This window comes from Pinus tabuliformis, chromosome J, assembly GCF_031772625.1.
Source record: "Pinus tabuliformis cultivar Carrire ecotype Pingquan chromosome J, CPIR1, whole genome shotgun sequence".
NCBI lineage: Eukaryota > Viridiplantae > Streptophyta > Pinopsida > Pinales > Pinaceae > Pinus > Pinus tabuliformis.
In genome coordinates this window covers 747,004,689-747,020,702 of record NC_142295.1, presented here as the reverse complement: position 1 = coordinate 747,020,702, position 16,014 = coordinate 747,004,689, and positions in this window count along the sequence as shown.

Genomic DNA, 16,014 nt, shown 5'->3' with positions numbered 1-16,014 from the left:
AAACGCCTTCAAATTGTTGGAGTAATCCTTCTAGCAATTTGTAACCCACTCACTAAGAAATGCACCCATCCACAAAGCACACTTCTTTTCTTATAATAGGTGCACTGGTGATGAGTAATAAGTACAATAAATATTTAATGACAATTTGAAATGCTCAACCAAGAAACCTTGCTCTTGTTCATCCACATGACAATCCTAGATGGAGTGGTTGAGTAATAAAATATAAAACATAATATTTAACCACATAGTCATGAATAAAAGATACAATAAATAATTAATGACAATTTGAAACGCTTAGTCAAGAAACCTTTCCCTTATCCCTCCAAGTTGTCATATAATCCTCCCAGTTTTAGCATGCAAAACCTGACAAATGAACCATAACAAGTACAATAAATATTAGCATAGAAAACAGGGACAATAAAATAACCACCCAACCACTCAAAATTAAAGAATTCATAAATTTAATTTCAAGAAATATGTATTACATCATTATTTTCTCTAAAAACCATCTATTTTTTATAAATTTATATATTTCCTTTAATTCAATAAGCAGTAACAATCTATTACAAAAATTCTTTATATATTTTACTTTACAAAATCATTTTATATAATTATTTGAACTAATCCCTAGCTTTTTAAACTTTACAATATGAGCAAGATCAAGCCCTGGAGTCTCAAAAGAAGGCTCTGACCTATCATATACAACATATCAATAAACAATTGATTAAAATATTAGCCAAATCATCAGAATTGTTATAATAAAAAATAAAAAAATAAAAATAAAAACATATACACTGGTAACTAATATGTTTATGTAAACGATGATGTAAAAGATGAACCCATTAAGAACATTCATTATTATATCAAAATATATGAAATATATAAGGTCTTATATCATATATGAAATTGAAGGACATGTTAATGAGACCGGAGGATACTTGCTATTTTGAATTGGATAAACATTATTAATGTTTTGAATCTTATTAGTCCCTGCCTGGACTATAGCGATCGATTGATCGTTGACTCTGCATTAATTCATCTTTTGACCGATTTTTTTTCCGCCTAAACATATTTTAACCAAAGTTTAACGCTGACAATGTGATTCACTGAAATTTTAACCAAAGTTTTCCTTTGAAAAATATTGTACCTCTTATTGCGGCCTTCACGTGGCCCGAGACAAAAATATTGTGGTAACTTTGTTTTATACAAAGTTTTCTGGCACCCTGCAGCAGTGACTTTTTCGTGCCTTCATTTTGCAAGAAGCAATACCATTTTATCTAAAGTTCTATCATTTTATATACTGTTGCCAATTTCTTTACATCAAAGTTTTTGCAATTTATTTATATCGCAGCGTTTGAAATCTTTTATGCAAATTTTTTAAGTCTCCACTGGCTGCATGCCGGCCACCTGCATGTTCTTCGGGCCACTTGTCACCTCCTATATCTCCTGTCCTGTATTCGTTCCACCCAATAAACAATACATGCTCATTCCTCTTGCCCCTCCATGCTCATGTTAGCCCATTGTTCTCTGCAATAGTTGAGCCAGTCGTTGCCTGTCCAGAGAAAGAAATTCACATATACAACAAATGGGTCCTTCAAATGGGGTGCGCAATCACAGAAGATGGTGGAGGCTCTTTCAGCGGTGAGAAACAAACTGGTTACCTATATTCATCTGGTGTCAAGCAGAAAGAGTTTATCCATTATATTGGATAACTGGCTTGTTCATAAATCAATGTCTTGGAAACCTCTGAATGAATGTTCGTAAGATTCAAGTGAGAGATAGCATATGTCTCTCTTCCAGAACTTTTGGTTTTTTTTAGTGATCTTAATGATTGTTGTCCTGACTTTATTCAGTCTTTTAAATTTTAACTTTAGTTGTTTACTTATGGAGGAACGTGCGAGAGAGATCATTTTCCGTACTTTTCCTTGTTCCTTATTGTATGTACTTATGTAAAAAAGTACCTGTTCCAGATAAACTCTATATGGTTTCTATTGTACACGGTTTCCTCTGTCTTTCTTGCTTTTAAGTTTCACCCTCAACTGTTTCTTAAGCTTTAATTTAAAGAAAATTGGTGGCCAGTTCTCATCAATTAGAGCAAAGCTCCATGTGTACTTTTAAGTTTGCAACAAAGCATGGAGCTAGGTAGATAGGAAAGGTTGAAATAAGGAAAAGTATGCTCTGAATTCTTTTTAGCTGCAGTAATCTTACTGTTAGGCAGCAAATTTGAAAAAGTATCCCCCGTATCTGAAAATTGATGTGCTTTCTTCCTTTATTGACAATGGCGAGGAACAGAACTGTTACTCATATAGCTTCTTGAACAGTAGCATATTCTAAACTATGAACAGGTTTTCATGGGCATGTCACATGAAAAGATTAGGAACAAACTTATTGTTCTGTTAATATAGGTGGGCACGCTATGTAAGGTTTACGTTTTCTATTAAGACAAATGTTGGGAAGTTACGCAGAGATGCAATTTGAAATTTTTTGCAGGAAAACAAGTCGAACTTTGAGAATCCTTACACTAGCCATAGCTTTTACTGTCTCAGAAATTCAATATTAACTGAATTTAATCTTCAAGGACAAGCGAAGCTGAAGCTGAATCTATTTGTAGTGTTAATTGAACCAAAACTAGTTTGCTGATCATAGTAATGTATGGTTTTCTGATGTTCTTAATGAGGGACTGCATCCTTCAAGGCAGCTGCTGAAATGAGGCATATAGGCCATACTCTTACTGATTATATTGCCTGATGTAAATAGTGTAATAATTGTTAGGTATGTTGCCAATTCAATACTGATCATATCAGTTGAGATGCTCAAAGTGTAAAGGCTTTTGCGTCTAAATCTTTCATGGAGGGGATGACAGTTAATTCGTTAATTTGTGTTTTCTCTAAATTTTCCACTAGCAATCTGTAGTCAGTTCAGGGCTTCTTTCTCATGGTACTGTACAAGTATATCTGGATGACCGAAGGCCTATATTTGCTCAGGCTGTTCACCTTTCAACTTGTCTATGTTAGATGTGTTCTCACAATGACATTTCTTATTCAAGCTTTAATAGCTCTATTTATGCCCTAAAGGCCATTGTCAATCCACTGCTATCCTTTTGTGGTCAGGTCTGGAGGCTTTTATATTCGACCACGGATCAGTGATAGCTAGAGAAACTTAGCATGAAAATGCAATGATTCTATTAAGCAAGTCATCAAACGCTTTGGTTATATTCTTCGTAGATTTATTGCCTTCATCATTCACATTACGTTTGAGTTCCTGCCAACTCCAGTGTTAAGTCGTATAAGTCCATTGCTTATAATTTCCTTAGGTAAGAACTGTTTCTCACAATATTAATATTTGCAAAAGGCGTTTTTCAAACGTCTAGTCTAACTGTTACACATTTTTGTCTTTTTCCAGGCATGTTTTCCAGTTAATTTTGTCCAAAATGTGGCTATAATTTTTTGGAATTTTAAGTTTTAGCTGTGTAATTTGCAAAATTCGAGTGCCCCAAGGGTTTCTCAAAGTGCTGAATCCATTTATGCATTCAATAACACATTTCAAACAATTAAAATTCATGATTTTACCAAAAAAAAAATAAAAATAAAAAATTGTATTGTCGCATTTTAACTATTAGACGACTCCTTTTCAAAAAAAGAGTAGACTGCTCCTTTCCAAAAAAGGAGTGGGCCATGAGGGTGGCCACCACAAGCTAGAAAAAATTGTCTTTTAAGCCATTAAGGCTACCAAAATTGCGATACACCATATTTCCAAAAATATTGCCACTTGGACATATACCAGGGGATCATCGTTGTTCATGATGGGCCACCACCACTGATTATTTAAAACATGCTATTGATTGTTTTAAAGCTTCTCATTTTCTGAAATTACCAATGCAAGAAACATGAAATTTATTATTTAATGGCCATGCTGGAGGGTTGCATGGCTAGTTGTGGCAATGCTGTCACCTCTTCCTGACAAGCCAGACAGATGTTTGTGCCTTGGCCTGTCCTTTCTGCCTTCGTATCGTCTGGATTGAGCAGAAGGGGCTGAGAATTCGGTAATGTGCTCCCTGCTGATGGTCCATGGCATCCCTCCGCAGTACCCCAGGAGTTGGCATAGGTGCACTTATCCACTCCATCTTCTGGACCTCCTCTATGAACGGCAGTGAAAGATTAGAACAAATCTGTGCACTGGTGTCTTGGGAAAATATCTCATCTGCCCGGACCTGGATAAACAAAAATCTGTTTCTTTCCAAATTGAAATTAAGATTTCAGTTATAAGGAATTGTAAGGCAACATGAAATTTGATGGGCCACTGTAGCGTATCACCTAATAGGGAAAATTTCCAAGAAAAGGGAGCAGGGAGGAGCTGCCCACAAAATTAAGAGACCCACTTCTTGGTCGACTTGTCTATTGCTTTTGAAAATTGTAACTCTTCCTCTTGAACAAGCTGTTGTTTCAAAGAGAATCTTTTGAAAGAGTTCACTTTAAAGACATATTTGAAGAAAGTTCATTTAAGATACGTCTTTCATGTATTGTCCTTGAACTTTGTCATGGTGACTAGTGATTGACTTTTGCTTCTAATGAGTGGAATTATGCATAGTATGTTGACAAAGAATAAAAGTTGCATGCATTATGTAAATGCATTTGCTTACAAAACCATGACTTATTCACATTTTTAGACTGTTTTAAAATGATAGTATAGACGTATTATAAGGTGCTTCACAAGCCACCAAAAATAATGGAACAAAGTAACAATCTGTGTCGTTTTACCCAATCCATTTGCTAGTTCAAGCTGCAATGTTGAATTGAATTACCTAGTGTTGTTGCAATCTAATGCAGGTTGCGGGGCTCACCACCTCCGGTTCGTGACTTGACCCTTCTGTGGCTATGATCAAGTGTCGATCAGATCAAGATTATAGATCGGGGTCTCCTCCTTGCCACGCTTCCGCTGCACTGTCCTCTAATCTCACAACCCCCTGGTCTGGATAACAGGATAATACCTATTTATTTATTTATTTCCATTTGTAATACAGAAGGTCTAGTAAGTCTAGTATAGTTTATGGATTGGTTGTAATCGCTAAAGTTAACGATATAAATATGTGTTACTTTCTAAGAACAAATTTAAATACACTTTTATGTAGATAGTTGTATGAAGTTCAATTTTCATTAATTTCACTTGTTTATATTATAAGGTTTAAATGCTTTCGGCTATACTGTTTTTTGGGTGCTAGTTATAAGGGTTCATATATAATTCTGAGATGTTTTATGTATGATTATTGATTTCATCGGGAGTCCCGTTGTAGAATCTGTTAAATCTAGATTTATTTCCAATTAATTAATTTATTGTTAAAAGATTTATATCACTAGTTAAACTTATATTATCATGATATAATTATATTATAAAAATATTTAATATGAACATTAATGTGGGTTTAAGTAATTTTAATTATATTATAATTTTTTTTTCAAAAATATTTAATATGAACATTAATGTGGGTTTAAGTAATTTTAATTATATTATAATTTTTTTTTCTTGAGTATTCAATAGGATTCCAATAGTTCAATATATCACTTAGATTGAGGGGGAATTGAAGTGAATTCCTAAATAAAGAAATTTGAATCGCAATGACCGATTGAAGTAGGTTAAAAGACATAATTATTTTACTTTAATTTGCACTAATTTGAAACACAATTATTTTATTTTAATTTATATTAATTTTCTTTTTCAGGTTTCGCAGGACTATATCTTCATAATATCCAACATATCATCACATCCAAGGGGAATTGAACCAATAACTTCACATCAAAGAGTACCTTAACAGAACACGCAATAATCATCTATCAAAAACCACGTGAACAATTTACATTAATTTTATTAAATTTATATTCGTTTTAAATTCTTTTAATCATACACAATAAAAATTTACATAATTTTTTTTTATATATATATTATTGCTAAATACATTTCTTCGTAATTGTTTTTTTCATACTTATAAAATAAATTTAATAATATAAATTTTAGAAAGCAGTTTATTCGTCCAAAGTGCAAGGCGGCCATATGCCCCTGTCTGGTAACAGAAGAAATGAAATGGGAAGCGTTGGCCTAGGAAGCGTTGACATTGGCCAGTAATGGAGTGGACAATTCGTTGGACAATTCGTTTCGACAATTCGTTCCACTTGGTGCTTGCCAACGGCAACAATTGTCACACACTTGCAACAACTGTAACCCCACGAGAATTTCTTTTCAAATAACTTATTAATTTTTCGGTTATATAGGCAGGGACTACCGGCTGCATGCAGCACTTGTTTCGAAATACATCTTTTCATACAAGTGTATGTGCAAGGTTTATTCTTATTATTCTTGTTATGGTAGGTGTGTGTAAGGTGTCAATTAACAAAAGACATAGTAAATTTTTAATAAGCTTTGTAAAAAACTAATTTAAACAAGGCTTAATCATGTGATTTAGATATACAAGGAAGTTAGTGGTATAAATTCCTTTGATTGATATTGCAGCAACCACCAGAATATACTAATTTAAACAGTCCCATCAATATTTTTAATTAGTAAAATAATTAAAATGACTTCATTCCAACCACTCTTTCAATCTCCTAATCACAGTGTGCATTAATTTTCTGTACCTCAAAACTGCTTCAATGAAAATGGCGAATCTTGGTGCAATTGCAATTACAACACTGATATTTGAGGGGCTGGTCGCAGAAGGAAATGCATATCAAAATGTTGGTATCAGCCATTTTCTTGCAGCTCAATCCAAGGTCGTGAAGTGCAGCGAGAATAACAGGATCTGCGAGAGACATAACAACAACTTCATGTGCTGCAAACAGAGCTGTGTGCACGCACTGACATAACCCTACAACTGCCGTACATGTGGCAATGCCTAAAGCTTCGGATACCCTTGCTGCAACGGCAAATGCCTCAACACTGCCTATGATCCAAATAACTGTGGGTGTTGCGGCATGACCTGCAGTAATTGCATACATGGAATGTGCTCCAATGACTGAACCAATCTTTTTTTCCTTCTTTCCTTCATCGTAATCAGACGTTGGTATTAATTACGAGGATAGCCAGATTTATCTGATCAGTAGTTTACACACTTGTTTTGCTCTGTGAGTTTTAGGATATATATATAAGTCATTGATTTGTCATATCAGGCATTAATGTTCTAGTGAAGTAATGGCCCCCTGCGAATAAATATACTCTACTCTGGATGCCTCTTGGCTTATAAGACCATAGCAGATTTCGTTGATAGCATAATACTCTCTACTTTATTATTGAATACAAGCTTGGCATTCAACCATGACCTTCCATCCTGAATGCGTTACAAGCTTTTCTATTCAAATGTTTCCTATATTATCAGTTTGCTAATATAACATGTAATGTTCAAATGTTTGCAAATATTTTTTACTCTTTGAGTGTCGAATTTGGTTAGATTGATTAATTAAAAAATTGTGATAGGAACTATTATGATTTTTAGGGAGTGCATTATTGAAAAGTCATTTTATTGGTTCATGTTATTGTAAATATGATCAGGGAAAATTTTAAGAACCCCCCTAAATTTATAAATATAATAAATGGGCGAATCTCCATGGTATATAGGAAAAATGGAAGGCGATTTTATCAATAATATAATATGTATATATAATTTTTTGGCGAATCTCTCATGAGGCATGGCGAATATTTTACTCAATTATAAAATCTTGTAAGATCTTGGGAGTCTTTCACTAAATAATAAAACTTTGTAAAGTCCTAGTGAATCTTAGCATAGGCTACATGCTGGTTTAATTCCCCCATTTAAATAGGCTACATTCCACGTGAATACCATGGGTCAATACCATGTGCCATTTTGGTGAATACCATGGGTCAATACCATGTGCCATTTTTATTTTTATTAATTCTAATATTAGGGTTAATAATGGTTTTTTGCATGGTATTAATAACAATCTAGTCCATGGTATTTGTCCCATAGTATTTTGGCCATAGGTTTCACCTAAATATAACCCATTTTTTGAGTGTTCGTAAATATAAGGTGACTTATGGAGTAAATATAAAAAAATGTTTTATTTGTTTACCATATCTCTCGTTTATTTATATTTTTATTAATTTACCATACCTCTTTTACAAATATGGTATTTGGCCCATAGGATTCACTTAAATAAAACCTCTTTCTTGAACCTTCATAAATAGAACGAGGGTTATGGACTAAATATAAAAGGAGGTTTTATTTATTTACGATACGTCTAATTTATTTATATTTTTATTTATTTACCAGACCTCCACTTTACTTATATTTTTATTTGTTTACACCCTTACATGTATATAAGGTGACTTATGGAGTAAATATAAAAAATGTTTTATTTATTTACCATACCTCTCATTTATTTATATTTTTATTAATTTACCATACCTCTTTTATAAATATGGAATTTGGCCCACAGGATTCACTTAAGTAAAACCTATTCTTGAAAATGGGCGAATGGATTCACTTAAATAAAACCTATTCTTGAAAATGGGCGAATGGAAGGTTGTAAGTCCTAATTTCAAGGGCTAAATTTACCTTTTTTACCCTCTCCCTTAAAATAAGGTGGGCTATTTGAGGTGATTTGTAAAAATGTACTATGATACAAAATATTCGTCCACTAAAAATTTAAAACCCCTTAATTTCGCCAAAGGGCGAACATTCGCCCCTAAAATTATCCTTGAATATGATTATTCTAGTTATAAAAAGAATCAATAAGACATATATATAAACATTTAATAAGATTCTGGATCATGAAGATTGTTACTTAGTAAATAAGCTTTGTTATAATACCATGAGTGAATACCATAGCTTACTAATATTACATGCTTAAAAAACCATAACCTAGGTTAATATGACACACTTTCATATTACTTTTTTTGTTTAACTAATCAATTTAAATAAAAGGGATGAAAGAGCAAAACTACTTTTGAGATAAAATGGAAGTTACATCCCTAGGACCCACCTAATAATTATTGATAATTAAATTAAAATTATAGAAGCCCGGTTCCAAAATAGACATGTCTATCAATATAATAATTTTTTTGAACATTAATTGAGAAATTTGTATTAAAAGTGTACATGAAACATACAACAATATTACATCATAATTATAAAATTTGGTCTATCATGCTCATGATAGCTTCTCCAAGTTCACAATAAGCCAACTAATTGAATTTTTTTTTTATCTATAAACCAAAATAACTGATTATAACATGTGTAGGACTAAAGCTTCCAAAAGGAGTACAAATAGAAATATAATTTACATTCCAAAAACATGGTTAAAAATTGGGGTTTTGAGCTCTATGAGATGGTTCATAAATGAGATGAGAACCATTAACAATTAGCATCAAAGAATGGGGGATAATTAAGATTATTGGCTAACCATAAGTTCCCCTCATTTAAAATTAGCTCCCAAATTCACTTGTTTATCATATTTATCATTATTATTTCTAAGGATGTGAAAATCAAAATTTCCTCAAAATTAGACGATAAAATTTGAATCCTTTGGAGAAGAATGGAGTCTTTCATCAACAAAGTTGGAGCCATACTTCAAGTGTTAAATTAGAATGGGAGAATCATCTATAATAGTAATTTGATGAAGATTTAACGAAAAAGCCTAAAGAAAACCTTGATATAGACCATGGGCCTCTGCTTGGTTGTTAGAGATAGTTTCAAGGTGCAATGAATATGTAATTTATAATTTTCCTTGAAGGAGAAAATTTTACCCACCATGCATGTCACCCATGGTTTACGTTTTGATGCCCCATCAATAAAATTTAATTATGTTGTTGAGATAACTAGAGAGGAAGCTCCTCTGGAGGGAGTCAAAAGCTACCAGCTACGTTGTTTTACACCATCCCTTGGAGTCTATTATTAAGTGTTTATTACCTTAACCAAGATTCCTATTTGGTGTCAAGGGGAAGGGAGAGAGAGAATGGGGAGGAAGTTGAGCTAAAATACTCCATTAATAAAGTAGTGGCCCAAATCGCAACTATGTGTAGCCTAGAAAGGCATATTGAAATATTGCCATGTTTCTTGCAAGCCGAATTTTCCAACAAAGAAATATTGGTATGGAAAAATATATTCCTATGAGAAGAGTCTTTTTAGAGTGAAAAGCAATGTGTCCCTTTTTCGATGAATAAAAAAATTGATAAATATTGGAGGGTTGAATTTACACTTTAAAAAAATGAAAAATACTTCCTCCATTTTCTTTGCACAACGGATACTAAGAGGACTTCTTATTCAATGTTTATAAAGGTTTTGAGTTATAAGGTTTTTTTTTTTATGAGCTAACATCCAACAAAAATCTTCACTTTATGAAGACCATCAAAACTCCATATCTTAGACCACATGGCTACCTTAGGAGGTAATCTATTAGGGAAACATAGAGCATCATAAACTAATTTTACTAAATATAGCACAAGACCCATCCTATTTTATTATTCGCTAAAAGTATGTAAGGGACATACTTAGGCAAAGGTTTTTCATGTTCTTGTACAACCATATACGAATTTATAGGGACATATTCCCACGAACAGCTGACCCGTTTTCCATTATCTTACCAGAAGGAGGTGTCAAACATGTTTTCTTTATTTTGAGAAAACATCTAATTTTGGAGGAGAGCTAAATTTTGTTGGTCCTTGAGAGTTGGTTTTCCCAAAAAGGAGTTCTTCCATGCATTGATATCATCCCCTTTTATAGGAATCTAGGATATATAATAATTTATTAAAGTGTAGGTCGTCATGATTAATCTCCAAACCTAAGACCTTTCCTGGAATGGAGATGGTGAATCCAAATAGTTTTCTTTGTTGCCCCGAATATATTTGTTGAGTAGGAATTGATTTCACCAACCATTCCAATTAGTAACTAATCTCTAAACTAGATTTCCACCCAATTCCAAATTAATAAGAGAAATATCTTTGATGACTGATCCTCCATGAATCTTTAAATTTCTCACCGCTACCGATTTAAACAAATTAAGTCTTTTACTGCTGTCCCTCCCTTTCCATAAGAATTTTTTAATATATTCCAGAATAGAATCTCTAACCCATTTTGGGGTTAAAATAATTGTAAATTGAAATATAACAAGAGGAGAGAGGAATGAATTTATAGAAATTCCTTATAGATTCAAACTGTTTATTGTAATATGCTAAAACAATTGACTTGAATCTACTCTACTCAATAGCAGAAACAATAAACGATCGATGAAATCACGAAGCACATAAGAGAAAGAATTCAATCACACATAACAAAATGTTTTTCTTGGGAAATCCATAGCTAGAAAACCCTACTATTTCTATATTACATTTGTCAAAGAATTTGGATTTAGAAAATATGCTTTGCTCAACCTTGAGCTCAACCTGCATAAGTACTTTCTATGCTCTACCTCATTGATTGCATTTGGCCAATACTTAGCAAATTCCAAAGCCTCCAAGCTCCCAATTTCTTGTATTGTTCCTGAAGGAATTAGATCTTATTTAATGGAGAAATTCCTTGATTATGAAGTGTGCAATTCTCATAGGCCTTCCTCTGATTGCATGCACAATTAGTTTAATTTATATGATTTTACAACTTACCCTATAGTGTCCTTGAACTTTAATCTCAAGTAGGACTTTCTATGATCTTACATGCATGAGATGATTATGAGCGAATCTTCAGTTTATTGGTTGATCACTGCAGGTTACACCCCACTATTGCAGGTTACACCCCACTACAGTAAGTCACACCCCACTACTGTAGGTTACACCCCAATACAATACATTACAACTCATTGTTGCAGGTTCCACCCCACTACTGCAAGTTACGCCTCACTAGGCGGATCTCCCAATAATTGCTCCATCAGTTGGAACTAGTTTAACTAACCTTAACTAAATTAGACCAAATTAAATAATTCCAACTCAAAATAAACTCAACTACTGCTCCTAACTGTAGGATACACTCTACATGACTCTATTTAGACCCTCAACTTGAATTAACTAGGCTAACTAAGTCAAATTAACTTAGTTAACTATCAAAGTTTTCTTGAGATGTGCAATATAAAATTTTGTTCCAAATTCAATTCGAGGACAAATTAAATTAGGATTTTTGTTGATGCTATTTTTAACATTTATTATTGCTATTTTCAACACTCCCTCTCAACAAGAAAGAAATTCAACTCTATCTGGATCTCTTACCTTTGGAATGTTCTGTATGTAACTCTTGTCACTCTTGTTGTTGCTACTGCAACATCTGCAACCAAAAAACATCCAAAAAAAATAAACTGAATCAACTATGTTTGCAACTGCCTACTAGAAAAAAAATTGTTGCTACTAACTTGACCACTGAGCCTCCCACTCTATTGTCAACACTGCTTTGCACTCCTTAGTATATGACTGACACTAATCCTCTTGTTACCGAATACTGTGGCCCCCTGTAGCAAGGTAATGATCCACGAGACAAAAAACACCTCAGTGGATCCTACCCAATTTCTAAAACTCTTGGACTAAGGTTTCATACTGCCCCACCTCACACTTGGAGGTATGGCTGCATGTGCCTCTTCTTCCTAGTTGGCTCAAAATTTCCTCCTATTGGAGGTCTATGCTTGAGTGAATGTCTCCACTCTTCCTCATATCTGCTTCTCCAATTGTGGATGCTTTCAAAACTTGCTGAGCCTACTTTTGAGGTTGCATTTGAGGCTCCATGTTGAGAGGTAATTCATGCTCCCTCTCAACCACCAAGTCTCTGGCCTTTTCCTTTCTCCTCAAGGATTTTCATTCATCTTGTACCTCAAGTGAATAAAGGTTCATGACTCACACACCGATTTGTTTCACCTCTTCCATGGTGATGTGTCTAAGGAAAACCTTTCATTTGCTAAATATCACATCATAGCCACGGTATTCCAATATTGTGACGGAAACAAGATTCTTCTTTATTCCTGGAACATATGTCACATCGATAAGTATGAGAGGGGAGTAAGAATCCTTCTTAAAAGTAATAGTACCAATGTTGGTCGTACTATACCTCCCATCATCTCCGAACTCTATGTTATGCTTGAGGTAATTATCCTCCAAGTCGCTGAAGATATCCCTATTCCCCGTCATATGGAATGAGGCACTACTGTCAAGATACCACATGCTTCCCATTATACTGTTGTCCATGCACGTAATACAAGTGAAATCAAGTTCAAAGTGTGAATCTATAGCTTCACCTACTGCTACAATTACAAGATCCTTCTTTCTTGATTTCTTGTGGGAATTTTGTGGCATAGTGCCAAAACTTGTGCCAAGGAAAACACTTGATGTTCAAGTCCTTCTCCTTTTCACCCTCCTCAGCTTGGGACTACTTTCCCTTGGATTTCTTTTCTTTCCTCACTAATGGAAATTCCTCTTCCACTTCTTTGGATGAGATTCCATTTTTAGTTTTATGCTAAATCATTTCTTGCACCAAGTCGGATCATAACCACTCCCACTATGGTATCTTCTCTGTCCCATTCACTAAGTCCTAGTAACTTAGCCAACTCTTTGGAAGGCCTAGAAGTGGTAGAATCACCATATCATCTTCAACAACTATAACACCGACAATTCCAAGCTCATCCTGACATTGGGTGAACTTGGTCAAGTACTTCAGTATTGTGACTCCCTTCTCCATCTTGATTTTTTTGATCTTGTCCTTTAGTGCCAGCATCCTGTGGTCATTGTTGTTTTGAAATATGTCTGTCAAGGCCTCCCACATTGTGAATGGAATCTCCTTACCATGGAGGGTTGAAACATTATAATCTCGAACTCCTTCTAGTATAATCCTTCTCACCCTTACCACACACTTTCTCCACTCTGCCAGATCCTGAGAATTAGTTATCTTAGGAATATATTTGTCTATGAATTCATTATGTATGTTGTCTTCCAACACTACCTCCATCGTGTCCTTCCAAGAAATATGGTTTGAACTACCCTTAAGGGAATATTTGAGTCCCAATTCGTAGAATGCCATCCTGCCAACTCTGAAGTACCATACTCCAAATTCGATTTCTCCTGCAAAAGACAAACTCATATTCTGATTTTCTATAGTGATTTCATCTCTAATACCATGTAGAAATTTCTACAAATCTAGCTCTGCTACCATGTAGAAATTTCTACAAATCTAGCTTTGATACTATGTAGAAATTCATTATAGATTCAAACTACATATTGCAATATGATAAAACAATTGACTTGAATCTACTATACTCATCAGGCTAATAAATAAATCATCAACGAAATCATGAAGCTTATAAGATAACTAATTCAATCACAGACAATACAATTATTTTCTAGGGAAAGCCACAACTAAAAAACCCTACTATCCATACATTGCATAGTCAAAGAATCTGGATGAACACAATATGCTTTTATCAACCTTGAGCTCAGCCTCGACAAGTATTTTATATCCTCTACCTAGCTAACTACCTTTGTCCAATACTTAGCCAAATTTCCATGCCTCGAAGCTCCTAATTTCTTGCATTTGTCCTCGAGGAATTAGCTCCTATTTAATGGAGAAATTCCTTAATTATGAATTGTGAAATCCTTATAGGAATTCCTCTGATTGCATGCACCATTGGTTTAATTTAGATGATTTTACAACTGAGAGTACACTGTCCATGAACTCCAATCTCAATTGGGTCTTTCTCTGATATGAAATGCATGAGCTAATGATGAGTGAATATTTAGTTTACTCGTTGATCACTGTAGGTTACTCCCCACTACTGCAAGTTACACCCCGCTACTATGAGTTACACCCCACTACAGTTAGTTACACCCCACTATAGTATGTTACACCCACTACAGTAAGTTGCACCCCACTACTATAGGATACACCACACTACTGCAGGTTACACTCCACTACAGTAAGTTACACCCCACTCTTGCAGGTTACACCCCACTACTACAGGTTACACCTTACTACTAGATCTCCCACTAACTCCTCCATTAGTTGGAACTAGTTTAACTAAATTTACTCAGTTAGACTGAATTAAATAATTACAACTTAGAATAAACTCAACGAGTGCTCCTAATTGTAGGAGACACTCTACATCACTCTAGTTAGACCCTCATCTCAAATTAACTGAGCTAACTAAGTAAAATTAACTTAGTTAACTATTACAAGTTGTCATAATATGTGGACTTACATTTTTATTCATAATTTAATTGAAGGAAAAATTAGATTAGGATTTTTCTTGATGATATTATTAACATTACAACTGCTATTTTCAACAAAATTTATTAGAACGACCGTTCCCACAGGATTCAACAATCGAACTCCCCAATGAGAGAACTTAATATGATATTTTGCTAATATAAGAGTCTCAGAGGGTTGAGGAAAAGGTTTTAGAGAGATGGGAATCCATAATATTTAAAATAGATCCAAGAAGGGACAACAAACAATTCCAAAATATGTGAAGAGGTTACAGTTGAGTTCTTAAACTTATGTTCCATAAATAAAATTTTTCCAAGAATTGATTAATCTACCAGAATTTAAAACAAGGCTATTCATAATGGAATACTAAGTATTATCTAGGAAATGAAATTATCCTCAAAGCCAAATTTTTGTAAGAAAGAGAAAAAGGAGCATTTGACTCTATCAAAGGAATTAGACATATCAATCTTGATGACCATACCTTTTTTCCCTCTACCTTTGCTCAAATTAATAACGTCATTTAGTAATATAATGTTGTCAATGGTACGCCTATTACCCACAAAACCTCATTGACTTTTAGAAATTAATTTCGATAATTGAAGCATAAGATGCGAGGAAATAATTTTGGAAACAATCTTATAAGAGACATTATATAGAGAAATTGGCCTGATGTTGTAAAAAAAGGAATAATTTACCTCTTTTGGAGCAAGTGAGGAATGGTGAATTGATCGATCCCCCCATATTCACATGCCAAAATACATAATCCATCATCCTACATAAGTTGAATTTAATGATATACCAACATTATTGGTAAAATTAACCTAAGAAGAAATCTAGCCCCA